Source organism: Leptonychotes weddellii, chromosome 3 (assembly GCF_054177405.1).
Source record: "Leptonychotes weddellii isolate Sample4059 chromosome 3, ASM5417740v2, whole genome shotgun sequence".
NCBI lineage: Eukaryota > Metazoa > Chordata > Mammalia > Carnivora > Phocidae > Leptonychotes > Leptonychotes weddellii.
In genome coordinates, this window is record NC_138371.1 from 144,583,528 (window position 1) to 144,608,690 (window position 25,163).

Here is a 25,163-nt window from a genome sequence, read left to right on the forward strand (position 1 = left end):
ACCTCTCTAGAGCTCAGTTATCTTACCTGCTAAATGGTAACAGTTTCCCCGATTGTAAAGACTGAGTTAATGTAAATAATTTACTTAGAATCATGTGAGACCTACCGCATACACCCAATAAGGGTGTATTATTGAACAATACCTGGAGAACCTTTTCTCTCCCAATCATTACGCGTTCGCTTGTGTGTAGGGAAGTTATTTTTCTCTTGAGAAATTGGGTTAACTCCCTTAAAGTCTTCTCCGATTTCCTCAGATGCAAGTAGCGCCATGGAAAGTAATCGCCATTTTGACAAGAAATCACGTCTCCGTTTGAGATCAGCCTCCCTCACCTGGTTCCAAGACTACAAAGCTTCCCCAAATACAGCCTAATCTATCTTTCCAAACATAAATAAGTCCTTTTGCTCCTGGCTATAAACGTACCTATGAGGCTATTCATTCTCCTTTCAATGTGTCCTGTTCTTCTCTGTCTCTGGCTTTGGGCTTAGACCTCCCTGCTTTCTTGGAATGCCTTTTTCCATCATTGCTTTCAAATCTTCGCTCACTCCTCTAGGGAAAGCCATCTTTCGCCTCTGGACTCAGTATCGCCCTCGCCTGGCAGTCATCATGCACTGCCTTCATCATAAGGCAGTTCCGGTATCTACGGCACTTAACAGCTTGCAAAACGCTTTCCGTATAGTGTCTCTTTGATCCCCACAGCGATCTGATGAGATAGTAAAGCTGAGATTATTATCCCCCTTTTACCGGAAATGAACTCTTCATCGTGAAAGCACATCTGGTTTCTGCCTAAAACGAAGCTCCTCCAGACCAAAGACATTATAGGCTTCTCCTAGTTCAGTTTTCTTGCCCACAAACCGTTATTTACCCTGGAATTGATCTACTGCCCAAATCACTGCTACCAATAAAAATAGGAAACACTTTTGGATACCTTGTACGTATCTCCGGGTAACACATATGGTTACCATTTACTTATTTAACAGTACACTGAATGTCTGCTGTGTGCTGGCCTTATGCTCCATCTTGAGACCCCTGGCTAGGCCCTCTTTGTTCCTCTGTCTACGCTCAGGTTATGTGAAAGAGCACTGGATTACACACCTAAAGGCCAGAGTCGAGTGCTGCTCCTGCTAGTGTACACATAGAGCTATCTTGTGCATCTCTGGAGCCGAGTTTCCTTATCTTCAACAAGGAGATCATCTCGAATCTGACCACCGCGTGAGATTATGAAGATCAAATAAGATAGGCCAGGGCTTTATATGCTTTATAAAAATATTAAAGACCCAATGTTATACAGTTATTAAGAGATGGTTCCTTTTGCAATGACATGGATGGAACTAGAGGTTATTATGCTAAGCGAAATAAGTCAATCAGAGAAAGACAAGTATCATACGATCTCACCGATATGAGGAATTTGAGAAACAAGACAGAGGATCATAGGGGAAGGGAGGGAAAAATGAAACAAGAGAGGGAGACAAACTGAGGGTTGCTGGAGTGGAGGGGGGTGGGAGGGATGGGGGTGCTGGGTGATGGACATTGGGGAGGGTATGTGCTAGGGTGAGCGCTGTGAATTGTGTAAGAACCCTTGAAACAAATAATACATTGCATGTTAATAAAAAAATTAAAATAAAATAATAAAATAAAATAAAAAGTGATGGTTCTTGCCCTTGCGATTCTACAATTTAGTTGAGAAGATAAGAAATGTCGGTAAGAAGACAAGTTACAATATAAAATGACCTGTGCTAAGTGAAAGAAGACGTGTAGAGAGAAAATGTGAAAGGGCAATATTGTGCTTTAAAATTCGGAAGCTTAAAACATTATTCCAAATCTCAGTTTGTCCCCTATTTCATTAATGTTCAAATTGTGAAAATACTTATTCTTCCTGTGGCCATCAACTTTCAACCAGAAATTGCATCACCTGTTTGGGTTTTTAAAATGTTCTTAATGCCCTGCATGACTGTGGCAGTATTTACCCAGGCTCACTGCGTTCTTCTACACATACTGAAATTGTGTCATTGAAGACTTATTGAACAGACATTGCTCCCCACCCCCCATTCCTGAGGTAGAAAGAATAGGAGAAAATGTAAGGAAGCTGCTCTTTGATCTCCATGCCCATCAATTCCGGGTAATAAATCCCCCTGCAGTTGGAGCTAAGACAGGATCTCAAAAGCACATGGACTTTTCCTATTAGAAAATAGAAACCAAATAGTGACTATTTGTTGTTTAGATTTATTTTGTGAGTAATGTAACTGAAAAAACAACCCAGCATTGAAGGATGTACCATGTTTAATCTCAGCACTTTTAGCTACTGCCAACACCAGATAGAGTATCTTAATGCAATAATTCAAGGATTTCTCTATTAGTTTCTCTAAGCCCTTAAAGCAAATGAAGCTCTTATGATATAAAACACCTTCTTTCTATATTTTTTTCTCAGCTCTCAAGCCTAAATGCATTTCAGGGTAGAATTTTAAATGAACTAGATAAATGAAATTCTATCTAACTGTATTAATTTTTGACACTCTTTTTATGATTCTTTTAAAAAGAACATAGAAACGGATTGCAGCCCTAGCTGCTGTACAGCCATGATGAATAGCATGCTACAAATAATATTTTTTTCAAACTTTTGAAAGAACAATTTAGATGTTTAATCTCTTAGGTGGGTTTACAAACACCCTACATTGATAATTGACCAAGGAGCTATGAATAAGGTTTCTTAAACAAAGAAAAGCACTCGTATATTAAAGGAAGCATTTTCATACTTTTTCTCCCTATTGTTTAACCTTTTGTTCCCATCACAAATATCTCCGCGGTAGTTCTTATCTCTGACCTTGAGGGACGGTATAGCTTTATCGAGGCTGCCTTTTAGATCACAGATGACCTTCTGCTGATGTCATTGAGCTCTGACCTGCCTCGGTGATCTGCTCACAAAAAATACATATGCTGAACAGTGCTGGTGTGTGCAGTAGGGGTAAGTGAATTATTTACAAAAATTTGAGTTGACACCTTTTATCAAATGTGGAAAGATGAAGACAAAACAGCCGCTATTGCTGTCGTAAGCAATCTGCTGGTGATTGAATAAAAGTGTCAAGAAAATGGCTGCTTGATGGCCTTTTGTTCTCCCTCATCCAGCTTGATGTTAGTTTGAGCTGTCAGTTAGGAATCACGGCAGTGTGATTTATCAATAGACTGAGTGACCTTCTATTTTAGCTTGTGGCAGACCTAGAAGACAGCGCCCTCTACTGCGAACACACAGCATTTCCTCTTAGCGTGCCATCAGTCTGAGTGATTGGTTTGCATTTGCTAGAAGCAACTCACCCTTGCGATAATTATGGCTTTTTAAATTTCGTCCTGTTCCAATTGCCTCCACACATTTATTAAAAATTAGCAAAATTCAGAAAAAAAACTTCAAGCATATTTCTATACCTTCCAGCAAACTAATTTAGAAAATCAGTATTTCAGATAAAATGCTTCCTCCTTGCTAATTAAACTGGAGAACAAGGAAACATTATCTTTGATAGCAAACTGAATCTTTAAATAGTGTTTGGATCATATTGACATTAATAACCCATCTGCATTAACTCAAATTATTTTATAGTCTCTATTTAAAAAGGGGGATTTAGACTTATTTTTCTAGCATAATATTGTGAGTGTCCTCAGGGAAAGATTATATTATCAATTATTTTGTGAATCCTTGAGTGACATGAAACCATAGTGGACCAGGATGTTACAAACGAATATTCTTACTGCCATCGTGTAGATACATGCATTTTTTTTTAAGTGGGACTTTCTGATTTAGTGGATATTTATTTGATCCAAAACTCAAAAATTTAAAAGTAAATTATGAGCAAGAGGATATTCCAGCAGTTATTGAAAAGGAAATAGTGAATACTTTTTAAAGGATTAAAATAGCTTTATTTGACTTCTAATAACCCATAATCTTTTAATGTGCATTCTTAATTTGCTACAATGTGCAGCAAATTTTTATTCTTTTAAAAACTGCTAGAAATACACTATTTTAAATATGTTTCTTTTCTTTGCGAGGTATTTCATAACAATTCTTTGTTTCCACTTCTCATCTTGTATTTTTAAATCAGACATGAAAAATAATCATGTCAGTATCATTTTGTTGGCTGTATCACAGACTTTACTACTTAAAGATACTTTCCTAGGGCTGTCTTCAGTCTCTTACATGTTGTTTTCATTGCAACTCAGACTAGGACAGACAAGGTTAGGAATATAAAAAGATGTGCTTCACTAATTCACAAAAATCTCCACTTTGTACTCGATGCTCTTTCCTCCTCGATTTAATTTAGTTCATTAGATGGCTTCCTCGCTCTCATTTAAATCCACAGAAACACCACAAACAGATTCGAACCTGGGGTTCAGACCTCAACTCTTTGCATGAGCTTTGACTTTTTCCCCTCTGTCCTGATATACATACACACCATGACTTGTTCATAAAAGATCTGCAGCAAAGTTGAATAATATGTAAATTTTATGTTGTAATGAATTAGGTCCTAAGATCTTTAAAGGTCAGACACCTGGTATAATACATCACATTCTTTAATATCAACTACAAAATAACTGTAATAAATTTTTCCAACACCACATCCTCACACACTGCTACCCACAAGGAAGCACCAAAGGAAATGTGTCATTTGTCAAAACATGCAGAAAAATTGACATGTGTACAAGTCACTTTAAAAGTAATGCTCAGGTTAGAAATAGATTTCCAAATGAATATTTTGTGGTTAAACAAAGAAAAACACATTAGTGCTTGACTGAAAGCATCTCCCGATATGTAAAAAGAGTAAGAAAGAAACAACTAACATTCTAGGATATATGATGAAATCATTTTAATTAGTTGCAGAATAATGTATAATTTATAGGCAAGGAGGCTTACTTGATTATCTTTACGGAAAAATTCAACAGGCATGGAAATTTAAACATGGATGAGTGAGTGAGCTATTATAAAAACATATAGTATCTGAGTTATAGAAATATGATAGTTGCTATTAAAACAAAAACATTTATTTCTTTTGTAATGTTATTTGCAAGCTTCAATTACAAGTCTCTATTATAGGAGCATGTCTATTAGTAAGGGAAGGAAAAGAGATTTGCCCACAAATAACGTAGACTTTGGGGATTAAAAAAAATGCAACCCCACATAAATACCTGTTTTCATTTCCATCCACCCTGTGTCCCTATTCTGCAAGAGTGTATTAACTTAAGATACAGCAAAATGAACACAGAAGCAGAAATGTTCACCTTTAGAGTTTCTGGTGTGAATCAAGATAGGTCCCTGATAAGTTTTTGCAATTCTACTGAAGATGTGCCCTTAAAATATACATTGTAAGTGGTTATTTTATATACACCCCTTGGTTTGGCAATGAATCTTTGGGTAGGGATTGAGACTCTATCTGAGAAATAATTGAACGGATTTATCAGTTTAAATAGTATTTGTGTTATAACTTGAAAATGCTTAGAGAAAGACTGTGGTCACTTGAACAACCAACGTATTCTGTAATGGTTCTGTCAGCACATACATATGGCACCAGTCAATAGTCACAAAGTGAAGTGGAAATTTTGCCCAGATCATTAAAAGGCACCCCAGGAGTAAAAAAATTGAAGCCAGTAGAGTTTTCGTATTTGAAAGTTCTGGAAAAGTGCCCAAATCCCACCCTTTTAATACATATACATAAAATTAAACAAAATATTCATAACCTTTATAGCCATATCCAAAATGGACTTTCAAAGCTGGGGAGAATGAACCCTGCCCCCCCCCAGCAGCTGAACACCTGTGTTCTTGTTCCCAACAAATGCAGCGTAGAACTCATTAGACAAGCTGAGGGGAGCACAGAGATCTAAAGTGAACCGTTCAATGCTGAAATAAATTTGTTCAAAAAGGGCAAAGAACATAAAGAAGCAATTTGAAGAAAAGAAATGTATAGTAATTGAAAGAACACAATAGAAAGGACATCAACACCCCCCAAAAAAAATGTTTGAGACAATAGCACATATTGCTCACGAAGGTGCAGTAAGAACATTCCCATACTCTGAGGGAAGTGTACATTTCTTTAGTTTTCTGGAGAATTATTCCGGATAGCAGGAGTTGGTAAAGAATTTGGCAGCACGATCCATTCATTCTTTCACTCAACAATTGTTTATGGGGGCTTAGTTCGTGCCTAACAGTGAGCAGACAGCCAAAAAAATATATATATATATCCCTGCTTTCAAGGAACTGATGTTTTGGTGGAATGAGATAGACAATAAGCAAGCAAATGATTCAATAGCCAGCATATCAGATGTGGGTAAGAGCGATGGAAAAATTATTTTAAGTTGCAGGGAGGAGAGCAAAGGTGTATGGCTATTCTAAATAGAACAGTTAAGGGTAGCTTCCCTGAGAAGGTGGTGGGCGTTTGAGCAAAGAACAGAAGGAAGCTAAGGTTATTGAGGGAAGAGCCCCAGCATGGTTGATCTCAGAATCCTATCTAGACCAAGGTCCATGGCGTCAGATTGGTTTACCACCAGTCATGACGGTGTGGGAAAGCCCAACTCCCAGCAGGCTCTTTGCTGTGGTGACAGAAAGCCCAGCTCCCAGCAGGCTCTCAGCTGTGGGTGTGGCAGAACTACCACCTGAATATCCTGCACCAGAGAACCCACACCCATCTCAGCCAGTGATGCGGGGACCCCGCACCCAGAGGCCCCAGCCCGGGGAGCTGTCCTCAGTGCTGACAGGTGGCTGGGCTGTGGCACTGGAGCATGAAGCAGGACAGGGCTGGTCCCTTGCATGCCCCCAGAGCAGGGGGAGCTCAGCACACAATGACACCACCATGAGCACTCCGTCTGCCTCTCCCCTTCTGAGTGTTCTCTGAGAGAACTCACATTGGTATTCTCCATCTATCCTAGGGAATTAGCAGAAATTAAAACCAAATATATGATAAAGTTATTCATCATTTCTATTTATAGTAGAAATATTCAGTGAGAGGCAGGATTACAACTTGTATTTCCAATGAATTAGACATAGGTTCACACAGGAAAAAAAAAGATAGACAAAGAAATTTATTAATGTGTTGGCAAGAGTTGAGAGCAGGGGCCAGTAAACTATGGCCCGGGCTGCCAAATCTGACCAAAAGGTTGTTTCTGTAAAATTTTACCAGAACACAGCCATGCACATTTGTGTGGCTGCTTTTGCAATATGACAACAGAGTTGGGCCTGTCGACTACATGACCTACAAACCTAAACAGAGACTATACAGCCTATAAACCTAAAATACTTAATATCTCACCCTTAACAGCAAAGATTTGCTTGTCCTTGATCAACAAGAGTTCAGTTACAGATGTTTTAATTTCCTCCTATATCTCTGCATTTTCTATTTTCTGTGCAGATAAAAATATAGTCAGAGAAAAAGGTAAATAAATAATTTTGTTCTTTTCCGTTGTTCCGGGAATATACTAAAATGACGAGTGGTTATTACCAAATCCAGTTTGGTTCTGAGCCATAGTTAAAGAGCTTATAATGGGGGCTATAAAATGACTACTTATGTCACAAACATTTGTTGCTCACACTTACTACAGCTCAGGCCCTGCTCTGAGTGCTTTGCAGCTATTAGCCCCCAGTCCTCATGATAATTCTATGAGACAGGAATTACTCTTAGCCTCACAGATGAGGAAACTGAACAACAAAGGAGTTAAATAATTCACCCCAGATCACATGTTTGTACCTTGGAGCCAGGACTCAAATCCCAGCAGCCTAGAGCTCGGGTTTGTTCTCCAAGTCCTATGTTGTGCTTCCTCCTTGTGACTACTTAATTCTTGTACTGCCTCCTTACAAGGAAATGTATCTTGTCCATGGCAAAAACTAGTTCTATCAAGTTAATACTTGAAGTCCAAAAACTATTGCAGAGGCTGGAAAGGGAAAGAAATGTGTGGGAGAGAAGGAAGGGAGAGATGTGCGAGGTTAAGTTTTTGTAGTCCAAATGATATTAAAAAGGTGGGCCACAGGAAGGAATCTGGTATATTAGTCCAGATTCCCCAGAACAGAGCAATAGAGTGAGTGTGTGTGCACGTGCGCGCACGAGCCTGTGTGTAGAAAGATTTGTTTTTTAAAAATTGGTTCACAATTAAAAAAAAAATGCATGTGATTAAAACCAAAGAGATTTGATTTTATCACTAGTTTAAGCTAATAGTTTATGGCTTAATTTGGAAAAACAAAAAGATATATTGTATTAGTAAAGAAAAAGGACACCAAATAAACTTGTTCTTATATAAAAAAAAAATTGGTTCACATAATTGTGGGGACTGGCAAGTCTGGATTCTACACGGCAGGCCAGCAGGGAAGAGCTGATGCTGCAAAGCTGACTCTGAAGCAGTCTGGAAGCAAAATTCCTTCTTTCTTGGGGTATCTCATTCTTTTTCTCTTAAGGTCTTCAACTGGTTGGATGAGGCCCACCCACACTGTGGAGAGGAATCTGCTTCACTCAGTCTACTGATTTAATGTTAGTCTCATCTAAAAGCTACCTTCACAGTGACATCTAGACTGGTGTTTGACCAAATATCTGGGCACCACGGCCTAGCCAAGTTGACACGTACAATTAACTATCAAATCTGAGTAAATGAATGAGAAGGAGAGGAAGAAAAGAAAGAGGAGAAGACTAAGGGACACAGCAACAGTAAGCTGGGGGGATTCTGGAGATGAATGCATACTCTTCTTCCCTTAAGTTGTTTATAATCTACTAAGAGAAACAGATAAGCCAACAGAAAAGTCACAGTTGTAAACGGGCTCACGTCTGGACTCTAAACAGGGATTTGGACTCATGTGAGTGTGGGTGGTCAATGGGTGGACAAGCAGCTTAGGAAATTGGCACAAGGGTTTGACGTGAAGGGGAGGGGAAGCTCAGACGGTGGGGGGCAGGGTTGGGGTGGGAGAAGGGTTGGAAAGGACAGCAAGGAGCCTAATATCATCTCTCTGATCCTGTGCTGCTGGCAAAAACAGAGACTTGTCTTCATAAGGTACTCTGTGACTTCAGGGGTTGGCATGCTGCTTTGGTGAATAGGAGGCAGTGTGATGAGAGTGGGGTTGGGTAGCCCAGCTTCAGCATTCAGGTGGCAAAAGCTCCAAGGACCTCTCTACCACTTCTAGACCTTTAGGGTTTACAGTGTGAGGAGGTCCAGGGAACAATATTCTGCAACTCCAAGTGGTGGTGGGAGGGCCTCAAATGAGTATCAAAGAAGTGATTGAGCAACAGACATGGGTGAGGCCAGATGGGAGGTCCCTGCACATAAGCAGATGTCAGACGTACCTAGGGAATCTGTGGTGAGCCTGTGCATGGGCTACCGGGCTCCTGTGGACTTAGGGACGGATTAATGTTGCTCTTAACCCGTTAGTACGACAGGCTGAAGAAACTGGTGACAGCGCCCTGTGAGGCGAGTTTTGATGGACATAAATAGTGTGATGCAGAGAGAGGCAGGGAGGCTCAAGAGATTTTTGGAGTTTGGGCAACTGCATATATTCTATGCAATTTGAGCATGAAATACATGCCGGGGTAAGGCGGAGATTCACAGCTTCTCTGAGTTCACAGACCTTTTCAGATGAGTCTTGTTCAGACTGAATCATTGAGCCACGTGATTCTTCTTTCCACTTCTCTCCACCCGTTACCCCCCACTACCTTCACTCAAATCCGTCTTCCTTATTGTGCATCCTTCCCCCCAGAGAAAATTTCCCTGTTCATTTACAGACTGATAATTACAAAACTTCTTTTTTTTTAAAGATTTTATTTATTTATTTGAGACAGAGAGAATGAGAGAGAGAGAGCACATGAGAGGGGGGAGGGTCAGAGGGAGAAGCAGGCTCCCCGCCGAGCGGGGAGCCCGATGCGGGACTCGATCCTGGGACTCCAGGATCATGACCTGAGCCGAAGGCAGTCGCTTAACCAACTGAGCCACCCAGGTGCCCCACAAAACTTCTTTGATTGAGAACAAAAGCAGAATGTAAGCCCCATCGGGGCAGGAATTTCATTTCTGTTATTCACTATCTTACCCCAGCTGTTTGACAGAGAGTAGTCAGACAAGATATATTGCTAAGAAAAAAAAAAAAGACAATTCCACTTCCTTTCATTGTGGAGATTAATAACAACTTGTAATACCATAGAAAAGTCCAAGAAGATATAAAATTGCTTAGCAGAATGCCTGCCACATAGTTAGTGGTCAGGACAGGTCAGCTGTTATTATTTAAAAAATAAGAAGAACAAAAATTAATTTTCTAGAAAACAAAATCTTAAGCATGTAGTAGCCAGATTATGAAGGACCTCTGTGCCATACTGAGATGTTTAAATTTTATCTAAAGGCAAAGTAAAACCTCAGAGAATCTTAAGCAAAAGAATAATTGGTATGTGTTACATTTTTTTTTAAGATTTTATTTATTTATTTGACAGAGAGATAGCAAGAGCAGGAACACAAGCAGGGGAGAGGGAGAAGCAGGCTTCCCGTCAAGCCGGGAGCCCAACGTGGGACTTGATCTCAGGACCTGGGATCATGACCTGAGCCACAGGCAGACATTTAACGACTGACCCACCCAGGCGCCCAATATGTGTTACATTTTAAAGAGACTTCTCTCTCAGGTGCTTGGGTGCTCAGTCGGTTGAACATCTGACTCTTGATTTCGGCTCAGGTCATGATCTCAAGGTCGTGAGATCAAGCTCCATGTGAGGCTCCGTGCTGGGCAAAGAGCCTGCTTATGATTCTCTCTCCTCTGTCGCTCCCCTCTAGCCCCACACATGCAGTCGCCTGCACTCTCTCTCTCTCTCTAAAATAAAATAAAATAAAATAAAATAAAATAAAAAGAGACTTCTCTCATAGCAGTATGAAGAACAAAATGGAAAGAATTTTGAAAAGGCAGAACAATAGAAAGGAGGTAGCAGATTGGGAAAGTATTTGGCAGAAAAAATTGGCAGAGCTGTTAAGTAATTTAAAAAAGAAGAAGAAGAAAACTGAGTGAAAGAAAATGCAACATGAGTACTTTAGGCTTAAGAGAGATTTTGTTACAAATACGTTTATAACTGGTTTACCAAGAAAGATCACACGATCTCCTTTCCTGAAGGTTTTTAGAAATGAGATGGAGCCATCTGTTTAGTAGCTGAAGGCTGGGGCTTGGTCGAAAACTGATCCCACTCTTTTGATGCAATGATTTCCAGAAAACCAAAAAGCAAACACTAGAGTGTACAGAAATAATATATAGTATTTTTAAGGTTTTAATCATATATACATTTTATTATCACATCTTCTTACCTTGTTTTCATTTGGTTACAGAATTTTCCCCACTCACCTTTAAATATGCTATCATTATCTGCCCATGATCTTTTTCCAATCATGTTCTCATTATGTCCCATCACTTTATGACAATGACATTGCTGCATAGTGACTTCATTACTGTACAGAAACAATATGAGTTTACAGCTGAAAAAAGTATAATTAAAAGCATAAATTATGGCTGCTGTCAAGACAACAGACATTAACACTGAAACTTAGAACATAATGCAGAGATAGGTTAGTTTTATGCTACCTGAAATCATTGGGAACCTTGAATGCTCTCTCTACAAATAATCCACCCAAAAGTTATTACATTTTTGTAAACAAGGAAACGAGGTGAATCACCCTAGATTGCCTCTTTCCCAGGTCTGTTTCTTCTCTTGATACATGCCACACTGGTATTAAGAGGTGTTATAAGAATGTATCAAGAACACTGAAAGGGGAGCACCTGGGTGACTCAGTCAGTTAAGCAATTGACTCTTGGCTTCAGCTCAGGGTTGTGAGATAGAGACCTCGTGTCTCTCTCTCCCTCTTCCTCCCCCCCAGCCCCCCACCACCCTGCTCGCTCATGCTCCCTCTCTCTCTCTCTCAAAAAAAAAGAACATTGAGAAAGATATGAGTATAAACTAGATGTCATAAAAAAAAACAACGAAATTATGAATATATGCACTAAGCAAAATCTCTAATCTTGTACAAATTCTAAGAAATCTTACCCAACTCGTAAAAAATAGGATGTTCCAACTACCATCTGCTAAGTGAAATCACAGCTACATCAATCCTTTAACATCGTGAGATGGAGAAGCAGTCCTGCTTCCATTTACACATCATCCTCTCGAGCCAGCCTAATGCTGAGCTTCAGAAAGCCGTTCCTCCGTTGCCAATATGGTTCAACACTTCAAATTCGAAGCCGAAATTTCAGCATAGGTGTCCAAGAACAGTGTGCTTAGAGAAAAGAAGCTTGGGTACAATTTTAGCCCTGGGAATTTTTAGCAGACATGCTTCTGCTTGAAAGGATGGGCCTCATCAATAGAGATCCGCAACGGATGAGTATGTACAAGCAGAAGGTGCTTGGCTTCTCCACTGGGGGCGCTGCAGTGGAGATGAGGGATTATTTTGAGGGGCTAGAATAGAGGAGCTCTCAGACTACCACCACTCAGAGGTTTCCAAATCTACAAACACACACACACACACACCCTGAAAACTTTGACACTCCAAAATAATAACAACAGGTCCCCCCAAAGCTGCGATGTTTTCCTTTGTATGTGTGTGTTTATAGCTACTCATCTATACCTATCTATCTGTATGTATGCAGATAATATTTAAGACGTATGCATATATTTATATTTTTAGATTGTTGAGTATTTTACATATCTATGTATGTCTAAATTTTTAGATTGTTTAGATTGTTGAGTATTTTACATATCTATATATGTCTAAATAGGTATATGGATAAATAAAATTATGCACACCAATTTATCAATGTATCAGAGCTTTTATATACACATGATCTTACAAAGACAATAAAATTGTATATTATCACAAAAAAATAACTATTAAATAATAAACAAGAAAACGGGAGGAAACTATTGGAGGTGATGAATAAGTTTATGGCATAGATTGTGATAATGGTTTCATGGGTATATACTTATCTCCAAATCCATCGAGTGTACACATTAAATATGTGCCGCTTTTTGTATGTCAAAAAATGAAAAAAAGAAACTATCGTTTTTCACATGCCACATTAACAAATATTTAAGCGAAAATCTCTAATCTTGGCCAAAATATTTTTAAACTAGTAGCCAATACACGGAGGGGGGCAATTTGAATCTACCAAACCCTCCTGAAAAGTAATTTGGCAATGTGTTTTATGAGATTAAAACAAGTTCACACAATCTGACCTGGTAAAATTATTCATGGCAATATCCTAAGGAAAAAATAAAACATAAGAAAAACACATGGGCATGAGTATTTTATTGCAATATTATTTACAAGATGAAATGGAAGCAACAACTATAGACTATGTGAAATATTATGCAGCCATTATAAAATTAATAAAAAAGAAAAAAATGATATAAAGAAAATGTATTTAAGAGCGTGAATTCCTAAATGTATCTGAAAAGTTTAGCCATATCTGCTCTCTGGTCCCTTAGAACTGCAAAAGGACAATGCCCCTGATGTGGTTATAATACAAGGAGATACCAGATTATATAAAATATATTTTCATAAATGTTTTCCATTGTTTGTGTTTTTATTTGTATATAGTAAACTCATCTTATCATAATTATTGAAGATTTTTGCAGACAAGAAGCTGGGAGGATTATCTCCACAATATAAAAAGAAATGTTTCCTAAGGGTAAATAGGTTATTTATTCCTCAAATTCTTCATTTCACCACTGAAGAACCTACGTATGTGATAAACAAATAAGTAGACTCCTTGAAGAGTGATTTGCCATGTTTACTAAAACGTGAGGTCTAATTTCTGTTAAAATATTTTTCAATATTTTTAATGAATTTTAATAAAGGTTTATCAGGTGCTTGTTATGGTGCAGAACTTTTATTAAAATCTGTGATCCATAAAACGTTTTTTTTGAATGACACATAGTTTAGTTTTTCATTTAGAGGCTATAAAAGTGTTCACAAAAGTTATGTTGAAAAAAAGTGATTGAAAGTGCTAAAACACTGTACAGAATATAAAATCCTTTCATAGACTTTTTATGACACATGAAACATGAGTCTTAAAGGTTTACTGTTACTGACTTTTATACAAGGCTTTTTAATTCTTGATTCCAGTTATGGTTCTGCAAATGAACTGTGACATTAAAAGGAATCAGGCTGGAACTGCCTGGGCTCACTTTCTAGATGAGTTCCGACTGGCCGTGAGAGGTTTGCTCTTAGGACGTACCCCGCCCACAACTGATGAACACTCACTGGCTTGTGCGTAGCAGAGGAGTGAGCCTGCTTGACAGATTCCCTCCTACCTAAATTCAGTATTAATGTTGGGGAGGGCACCCAGATTACTATTAGCAAATATGAAGTGTGAAGGATGACTATGCCTTACTCCTTGTTTCTTTAATGTCGTACACCATTTACTGCTATAATTGTAATGTTGTCTTGGTGAACTACAGAGCCAATATTGCTGTCTGTCCCATTAAAATAATGGATAGAAATTCACTTTGGCTCTACCTTTTGGGAATTTTGAGTCAAGGTGCTGACCTGGGTCCAACACAAATCTTTGGTTAATCTCTAGCATTTGAGTTCAACCATATAAAGTTCCCATTTTTAAAAGCCAAAAGGCCATTTAAACTTTTCATTTCTTATGATTCACCTTCATTTTCTGAGGTTGTCTAAAACTTAACATCTTTCAAAATCTACAGTGGTAGTTTTATTAAAAGGAGAATAGAGCAATATGTGGTGAATCGGATCAATATAAAAAAGAAATTTGGGTAATCTAGATTAGACTTCAGAATAATAAACTCAGTTTAAGTTATCTTGAGAAGTGCCTCAACATTACACATGATTTTCTATGTGTAGACACTGTTCTTATTGGTTAATTTCCTAAAAGAATCAGACCAAGTTCCAATTTCCATCTGTTGATATTGTGCTATAAAAATCACTTTTGAAAATGCTCAAATTTATACAAGAGAATGAAAAAATTACCGTGTTGAATAACTATTTCACACGTACTTTAGCTGCAGTAGGAATCATCAGTGGTATACTCCAAAAGGCTGAAATAAAATATCTGTGTCATATGAGATATACATTATTCATCTGTTTGTCTTAATAAAAGATCTTTCTTATTTCAAAATTATTTTAATATGAAAGGAATGAGACATTGGATTTCTCAAAATGAGACATAACTTAATATCCTGAATGTAACTGAAAGAATGATCAAATAGAGTAAAAATGTCTACTTTCCTTGTAATCTGTAATAGTTCTAATATGAAGCATGTGATACTAATTTGACAAACATTATAAAATAATTTTTCTTTTTTTTAGTAGGCCTATGCCCAATCTGGGGCTTGAACTCACAACCCCTAGATAAAGGGTCACACGCTCTACCAACAGAGCCCACCAGGTGCCCCTAAAATAATTTTTCTTTATACATCCTAGCACTACATATTTTTAAACCAAAGTCTCACAAATTTTACACTAATTTTAGTGTTCTTTAGAAATTTTTGAAAGACATATTTTTGGTACATTACTATATATTACATTAAAGATATATTGCAAATTATAATTTTTTCTTTAACTTCCATGATTCATTATAATCCATTTGTAGTTTGGTTTATTATATATACTGTGTCCATAAGATATTAAAACCACATTTCAGCTAGAATATTCTGTGTTAAGACTATTCAATAAGACAGATTTGCTTTTCTCTCATGTGTTCTAAATTAGTAAACTTTTACTAAATTGCCAAACTATTTTTGTACTATATGATCTTTGAATATTACTTACCTATCTACTACCCTAGAGATGAACAATAAAATATTCAAAATACTTAGTCCTTGAAAGTCAAGAGCTAACAAGCAAAAATCCTGCCAACACTCAAGAAGACACAAGAAATCTTCTAAAGGGAGAGAAGCTTCTGCGATATATTGATAGAAATCTGAACAAGCCAGGGGGAGAAAAAGTCATTTCAACTTTTGTCAATATTAAAAGCATTTTTAGAACCATCAAATGTTGCTAATTTAGAAAGGAAAAAGAGTAAGCTAAGGATATGAAAACAAATCTAACCTTTTGAAAAACAAACTATTCTTAAGATGTGATATTTTCTAAAAAAATCGTATTTTAATCTTTCAATTGGATATTACATACATTTCTTTTTTTAGGACAATTTTTTATATCTCATGTTTGCTGTTTGACTGGATTTGAAAATTATGAACATGTTGGATACAAGAGACATGTGTTCCTTCTACTTGAAGGCAATAGGAGCAGGTGTGCGATCTCCAAGCTGTCTTTCCCCATCAACAGTGATCATAAAAGCCACAGCTGAGATGGCAGAGACACAAAACAGAAGAACCCTGGATCCCTGGGTCACAGCATGGAGAAAGTCTGCTCTGGAGCATCAACCTGACCCACTTCATAATTTGCCAAAAGAAGAAATAAACCTTGTTGTGTTGTGTCACTAGCATTTCAAGATTTGTTACTGCAGCAAAGCCTAGCCAATCTTGATGGTACTCTGTCTTACAAGCTAGATCACTCAGAGCAATTCTCAGTTTCTCCGTCTTATCCCCTCGCCACATCCAATCAACCCACACATTTATTTCGCTTCTCTACTACTATTCTAAGTTCTGTTCCTGTTCTACTAAATTCAACTGTGTTCTAAGCACCAAGAACACAATGATAAATAAGATGGAAGCTTACATTTTCGTGGATGAAACAGGAAAAAAAAATTGAACACAATGAAATTGGGTGCAGGAACAGAAGTTGGAACAGCAGTGGCACAAAAGAAGAGATCATACTTTTCATGAATCGACTGAAGCTTCTCAGAGCAGAAAACCTTTAAGGAGTGTCCAAAAAAATGAATAAAAACATCCTACCCACAGTCCTTGGTGAGCGAGGTCCCGTCTCAAACTAAGACTATTATAATAGCCTAACTGGGCTCCCTGCCTTCAGATTTCTCCTTCCCTCCACTACCCTACACATCAATCCTCCCCAGTGCCTGCTAGGTTGTCTTCCTCAAGCTCAAAACTAACATGGCTGCGCACCTGCCTGAAAGCCTTCCACAGCTTACTTTTCCGTCTTGTTTCCTACAACGCCTCCCTTTGTGCTCACCACAGAAAACTTGTCATCTTTCCTTGAACACCCCAAACTTTTCACACTCTGGTTGCTTAGTATCCGTTTGTTCCCTCTGACGTGATGGTGCTCTCCCTTTCCCTTTCTTTGCTTTGGCAAACGGCTATGATGAAGCACTTCCTGGCACAAATTGGGCAGAATGAATCACACCTTTTGCTCAAGCTCTGCAAATTTATCTGCTCTAATAATAATAATTAATATTTATTGAGAACTGCCTTTTTGTCAGGCACTTAAGCACTTTCTACATAGATGGTTTTACTCAATTTCCACCAAAGGCCTATGAGGTAGCTATTATTATTATGCCCCTTTTACAAATGCAGAAACTAAGGCTTGGCCTCAGGAGTAAGCCCAAATTTTTACACAGCTAGTAAGTGCTAGAACCAGCAGCATAAGAACCTACCACTGTTGGACAGTTGAATTCTAGATTTGTACACTTAACCACTGTGCTTCTTGATCCCCATTCAAATGAAAAGTGCCTTGGTCCTTCACACGGACTTAACCTCGAGCAACTTTTCCTACCTTTTTCACCATACACTAAATGACCTGTATCTATGAGGTAAACACATGCTTAGCCTGTCATTCCCTTATGTTGAAAGACCCTTCTTCATTTTATTTTCCCAGTTCACCCCTGCTTGTTGGTCACCTGTCAGCCCTGGCACCCTCTCTTCTCAGGTCCCCATGGTGAACACCTTCCTCAGCACTCACTGCTTCCCACACATCTCTACTGTAATACGGACCACCCTGTGCCCTAACTGTTGGCTACACTCTCTCCTTGTCTCTGTCTCTGTCTTTCTCTCATTCCTGCAGGGCTGCCTGAGGATCAACATTACTCTTAGTCTTGGGGCACCTGGGGAGCTCAGTCGGTTAAGCGTCTGCCTTCTGCTCAGGTCATGATCCCGGGGTCCTGGGATGAGCCCCACATCAGGGGTCTCTGCTCAGCAGGGAGCCTGCTTCTCCCTCTCCCACTCCCCCTGCTCGTGTTCCTGCTCTCGCTATCTCTCTCTCTCTGTCAAATAAATAAATAAAATCTTTAAAAAAAATGTCTGGGGCGCCTGGGTGGCTCAGTCGTTGAGCGTCTGCCTTCGGCTCAGGTCATGATCCCAGGTCCTGGGATCGAGCCCCGCATCGGGCTCCCTGCTCGGCGGGGAGCCTGCTTCTCCTCTCCCTCTGCCTGCGGCTCTGCCTACTTGTGCTCTCTCTCTATCAAGTAAATAAATAAAATCTTAAAAAAAAAATTACTCTTAGTCTCTACCCACAGCACCTAGCTAAGTGCCTGGCACAAAATAAGTGCTCAGCAAATGTTTCTGAGAGAATGAATGAATGATGTGGGTTTTGCTATTCACATTTTATCACCATTAAAAATTTGGTCCCCCAAATTATTAATTTTTTATTTTTGAATGAAGGACACTCTGTCCCTTCTTAATAACTTCCTAACGAAAGATTCAATTTGTGAGTTACGCGATCCCATTCATATTATATTTCTTAATTCATTATTTATTTCTCTCACATATGTATGAGCAGATATATATTACAGAAAATTAAAGCTCCAAAGTGAGGCTTAAAATGATATTTTCTCCTAAACTTTTTATTTCAAAACTTAAATTCGAGACTGAAAACATAATCTCAAAGCATGACACTTCCAACCTTTCCTTTTTCTTTTGTAGTTTCCTACAGGGTTTGAAAATCACCTGACAAATAATAATAACACAATAATAATGGTTGAAAGGTATGCAACAATCATTATCTATAGCAATCTCTATTTTCATGTTTTACATAAAGTAGCTCATGTACTCCTCACACCAACTCTATGAGGTTATGAGTTCTTATTATGCTTCTTTGACAAATGAGGAAACTGAGGCCCTCTGAGATTAAGTCACTTATCTAAGGTCACACAACTAGTGGAAACAAGACATGAAGACTGTTTTCATCTTGTAGAGTATTTTAGAGGTGATGATGTTTTACATATTGATATCTATACTTCCAAACAAACTAATAAGAATGAGAAGAATGAAAGTAACCTGTATTTGGGCTATGAGAGTATTATGGGGTAACAAGAGGGCCTCACACATTGCCTTTGAGCCTAACTGCATATCCCTATGATGCTTTGGCAAAATGAATTACCCCCTCCTCCAGTCTGGGTGTGAAAAGGTAGATTTGTAAAGTGCTTTCATTTTTACTCCTGCTTCAGTATTCATATTGCTGAAGACTTTCACTAACTAATGGACCTAATAGAGTTTATATAAGAGGTTCAGGAGGCCCAAGACCTCATAATCAATTTTATTATTTTGTTGATCACTTAAAATTATGGCTATTCACAGATCACATACACAAGTACAGCCTCTGATCTTGTCTTCAAAGGCCTTATAGTCCAGCAGGGGAAATAAATAAGAATGCAAGACAGAAGAATGTGCATGCCATGTAAGACATATAGAGAATAGCTAAATAGAACTAAAAGAGGGAGAGAGTATTTCTACTTAGTGAAACAAGTAGAATTTGAGTTAGAATTTGAAGTAGGAGGAGAATTTCAGCAAGTTCTAATAAGGAAAATGCAAATCTGGCCAAGGACAAAAGGGTGGAAACAGAGCCGTTCAGACAGGCTGATGAATGGAGAATGTGTGAAGAGGAGGACTGCAAAGCAAGAAAAGATGTTCTTTGAGACCCATTTATAGGGTCTTAAATAACAGCTAAGGAGTTGAATGGAATTCTTTAGGAATTGAGAAATCAGTGAAGGTTTCAGGAAGATATTTTCTTGCAAAAATGCCAAATAGAAGCAAGAAGAGAGAAGCTAGAGGTTAGAAATTGTGAGGCTATGGCAATCAAACTGATAGATAATCGGATCTTAAAAGGAATTGGGTGAGAAGGACAAATTCAGAAGACACTATGAAATAGAAGCTATTAAGACTCATAACAAATTACGTGTTGTGAGAAAACACTCAGAGTTTAAACTCTTTCTGGTCTTGAGACTATTGATGGTTTTATTCAAGATAGAAAACACAATAGCAAAATAAAGCTCAAGGGGAAGGATGACCTTCATGTCTGAACATGCTACATTCTGTGGGGCAGAGACTGTCAAGTGGGGATACCTAATGGACAGGACTAGAGCTCAGAAGAGTTGGCACTTGGACATATGCATTTCTAAATCACTCTGAAAGATGAAGTTGTTTGAAACCATGAGATTTGAACAAATGTCCAAATGAGGAAAACTACAAAGCAGTAATGAAAGAAATTTTAAAAGACAAATAAATGGAAAGACATCCCATGCTCATCAATCGGAAAAAATTACAATGTCAACATATATTGCATTATTTGTTTCAGAGGTACAGATCTGAAAAGAAGAAGAAGAAGAAGAAGGTAGCAGGAGGGGAAGAATGAAGCAGGGGAAATCGGAGGGGTAGACGAACCATGACAGACGATGGACTCTGAAAAACAAACTGAGGGTTCTAGAGGGGAGGGGGGTGGGAGGATGGGTTAGCCTGGTGATGGGTATTGAGGAGGGCACATTCTGCATGGAGCACTGGGTGTTATGCACAAACAATGAATCATGGAACACTACATCTAAAACTAATGATGTAATGTATGGGGATTAACATAAGAATAAAAAAAAGAAAAAAAAATTACAATGTCAAAATGCCTAAACTACCCAAAGCAATTCACAGATTCAGTGAAATCTCTATCAAAATCCCAATGGGCTGTTTTTAGAAATAGAAAGAAACAATCTTAAAATTTATATGGAATGACAAAAGACCCTGAATAGCCAAAGAAATTTTGAGCAAGAACAAAGTTGAAAGCATCATACTTCCTGACTTCAAAATATATTACAAAGCTATAGTAATCAAAGCAATATGGTACTGGCATAAAAGTGACATTTAAAACCAAAGATGCCAGAAATAAACCCTCACATATATGGTCAACTGATTTTCAACAAGGGTGCCAATAATACACAACGGCCAAAGGACAGCCTCTTCAATAAACGGTGTTGGAAAATCTGGATATCCACATGCAAAAGAATAAAATTGGACCTTTAGGGCAAAAATCAATTCCAAATGGATTAAAGACTTAAACTGTAAAACTCCTAGAAGAAAAGATAAGGGAAAAAATCTTTCTTATCTTGACATTGGCCTTGGCAATTATTTATTGAAAAGCATAGATGACAAGTGTTGGTGAGTTTGTGGAGAAAAGGAACCCTTATACACTATTGGTGGAAATATAAATTGGTGTAGCTAGTATGAAAAACAGTATGGAGTTTCCTCAAAAAAATTAAAAATAGAACCACCACATGATCCACCAATCCCATTTCTGGCTATATATCCAAAGGAATTGAAATCAAGATCTTGAAGAGATATAACTTAAGCATTCCCATGTTTATTGCAGCATTATTCACAATAACCAAGACATGGAAGCAACCTATGACCATCAATGAATAAATGGATAAAGAAACTATGGTACTCCATTGCACATAATGGAGTATTGCTCAGCCTTGAAAAATCCTATCATTTGCAACAACATTAAGTAATTCTGGAGGATATTACGCTAAGTGAAATAAGCTGGACATAGAAAGACAAATACTACATGATTCCACTTGAATAAAGCATCTAAATGAGACAAACTCATAAAAGCAGAGAGTAGAATGGTGGTTACCAAGGGTTGGGGGGCGCAGAAGGGGAATGAGTAAGTGTTGGTCAAAAGGTAAAAGTTTCAGTTATGGAAGATGAATAAGTCCTAAAGATCAGCAGTACATTATAGGTTTATCGTTAATAGTAGTGTATTGTATACTTAAAACATTTGCTTAAAGGGTAGATATTGTAAGCATTTTTACTACAAAAATAAATTAAAAGGGCAAGAAGAGACTTTTAGAGATGCTGCATTGATTGTGGTAATGTTTCACGGGTATATACTTATCTCTAGTTCATCAAGTTGTATACATCAAATACCTACAGGTTTTTGTATGTCATTCATACCTCAATAAAGCATGTTTTTTTTTTTTAATTAGAATAAAAAGTGGTCTCTGCCCTTGGGAAATTTATTATCTAATTAGGGAAGGAATGTGTTAAACCAAGTTCATAGATACAGGGAGAGAAAAGATTGGTGGTTGCCAGAGGCAGGGGTTGGGTGAAATGGGTGAAGGGGGCCAAAATTACAAACTTATAAAATAAGTAAGTCAGGGTGCTATAATGTACAGCATGGTGATTATAGTTAATAATACTGTATTGCAGATCTGAATGTTGTTGAGAGAATAGATCTTAAAAGTTCTCATCACAATAAAAACATTCTAAAACTATGTGTAGAGATGGAATTTAACTAGACTCGTGGTGATCATTTTGCAATATATATACATACAAATATCAAATCAATATGTTGTACACCAGAAACTAATATAATGTATGTCAGTTATACCTCAATTTAAAAAAAAGAATGTGTTTATAATTAGTAAGATGAAGGCCTTTAAATATGATACCAAAACTTTAAATTAATTGAGAAATTGAATCAAAGAGAAAACAGATTTAAAAAAAAATATATCATCATCCAAGCAGAATTCAAGAACACATTTGAGATAAAGATGAGAGTGGGCCCCTTTAAAAGTGAAAAATCTTACCTGAGCTAGATGAGACACACAAAGGAATTTTAAAGAATGTATATGCTACATTAGCTTGACTTAAACATGTTCTCATATTTTCATCATTAACAATAGCAAAAGCAATATCATGAGCATCTACTGTCATGAAAGCATTTGATCTATGACATAGAAACTAATTAACTAATTGAACATTGAGTTGCATAGAATCATGAAACCTAAAATGTGACTTGGGAATATTAGGATATTTATATTTAAAGTACAATCCTCTGCAATAATTTAAATAACCTAATTGACCGGACTTTAGAGTACATCAATGAAACTTACATATCTACTGAAGGTAAACTACTAAGAACCTCTAGTGAAAAAAATTGATGATATTAAAAAATAAATTGTGTCAACAAAAATGCTTCAAACTCTCCAGACTTATTTTGGGAAAGCATGAGCAAATAAATTAAGTAGTCAGTAAATAAATCTGGGATGCAAAGTAGCAATACAAATAACAATCCATTTCTTAAAATTAAAGCTTAGCTAAACTATCATTTGGCCACAATGATAATTTTTATAGAACTATAAATACCAACAAAGGATTTGTAGAGAAAAATTGCCTTGCAGCCTTTTTGGAAAAATTAATGCATATCCAATATTGATCTTGATTTGTGAATGTTAAACTGTGCCTCCACGAGTAAAATATTCTTGGAGAAGTCAATAATATGCCATAATCTCATATGACACTAATAAAATAACGCAAATGACAATTCATTTTTGTTTACTTATCTATGACTTAATGGATGGATAAATTTTGTTAAAAGAGGAAGGAAGAAATTGGTGCATAGTAGGCATATTTATAAAGCAATTGTGATTGATTTTTTTTTTTGGTCACTTTCCTAAGAGAGAAAGTAAAACAATCTCATGAAATCCTTTCGTTAAAAGTATTTTTATAGCTGCTGATACGTTATTAATTTCAGAAGATGGAAGCCACATATATTAGGTAGTTTATTTTGTTCACTAAGATATAACAAAGTAATAGTCTTGCCAATAAAGTCCAAAGAAGCTAAAATTATGCAAAACAGTGCCATTCTAATGACTTTATATGTAACACTAATTCTGTTTATTCAAAATTGCTGAAATTAGTAACACTAAAGCTTTTCTTATGCTCAAGGGACAGTAGTAAGGACAAAGAATAACTGAACAGTAAGATAGCCAAGTGAAGTCTTAGACTCAAGGAAATATACAGAGCAAGTTAGAACTATTTTCCATCTAACCCAATTTTGCCATTCACCCATTATGAGAATGCAATGAATTAAAGACAGGTGTACTCAGCACACCAATGAAATTCGCAGTAACTAACTTGCTGGAGAAAATACAATGAACTTTGGGGAAACAAATCTGAGCCTGATTCTCCCTGGCTATTTCCCAGTCATCATTCAAACTTTTTGGAAGGAACCTAAACTCTTGCAAGGCACTACCACTTAGGTCATTGCAGAAACATTACAGTAACAGTTAAGGTACCACTTAAACCCAAAAACCTAGAGCCCAGAAGTGCCTTGGTCAATGAGAGTTCCTCTAAGGCATGCTTTCTCTGGAGAAAATACTGTTTGACAACAGTTTGAGTTTGGTCATATTATACACAGAACTGAAACCTAGTCACTTAGGTGAAAGATCAGTGGTTGAAAAAAATAGTAAAATAGTTAAAATTGGCTCACCTATGTAACAGTAGGTCTTAAAAATAAATGGAAAGGGACACCTGGGTCGTTCAGTGGGTTAAGCACTCTTGATTTTGACTCAGGTTGTGATCTCACGGTCATGAGATTGAGCTCTGCATCAAGCTCTGTGCTGAGTATGGTGCCTATTTGGGATTCTCTTTCCCTCTCCCTCTGCTCCTCCCCACTCTCTCTCTTTCTCTCTCTCTGTCTAAATAAATAAATAAATAATAAATAATAAAAATAAAAATAAAATAAAAGGAGGATTCCACCCTTTTTTGCTTTACTGGGTCTCACAAAGAGGAAAATTCAAATTAGTAAATTAGTTATTCAAATTAGTATATCTTTTCATCATCATATAAAAAATGTTACTCAAAATGAATCATAGACCTAAGTGTGAAAACCAAAACTATAATACATAATACATATAACATATAATATATAATACTGGGTTAGGTCACAAATATTTCTTAGATATGACACCAAAAGCATGATTTATAAAAGAAAAAAATTGATAAATTTGATTTCATCAGAATTAAAATCTTCTGCTCTTTGATAGACACTATTAAGAGAAGGAAAAAAAAATCATAGAGCTAGAGGAAAACAGTATAGAGGTTCCTCAAAAAGTTGAAAATAGAGCTACCATATGATCCAGCAATTGCACTACTGGGTATTTACCCCAAAGATACAAAAGTAGGGATCCGAAAGGGTACGTGCACCCCGATGTTTATAGCAGCAATGTCCACAATAGCCAAACTGTGGAAAGAGCCAAGATGTCCATCAACAGATGA

The 25,163-nt window shown here is 37.4% G+C and overlaps 1 long non-coding RNA gene across 1 annotated transcript in view; it reads left to right on the forward strand.

Moving 5' to 3' along the window:
- LOC145720667 (uncharacterized) overlaps positions 1 to 17,354 on the forward strand; it is a 73,031-nt gene extending 55,677 nt beyond the window's left edge. The window contains exon 3 of the long non-coding RNA XR_014143813.1: positions 16,131 to 17,354. This is a non-coding gene — a long non-coding RNA (uncharacterized LOC145720667). The remainder of the gene's footprint in view (positions 1 to 16,130) is intronic.
- Positions 17,355 to 25,163: the final 7,809 nt, after the last annotated feature.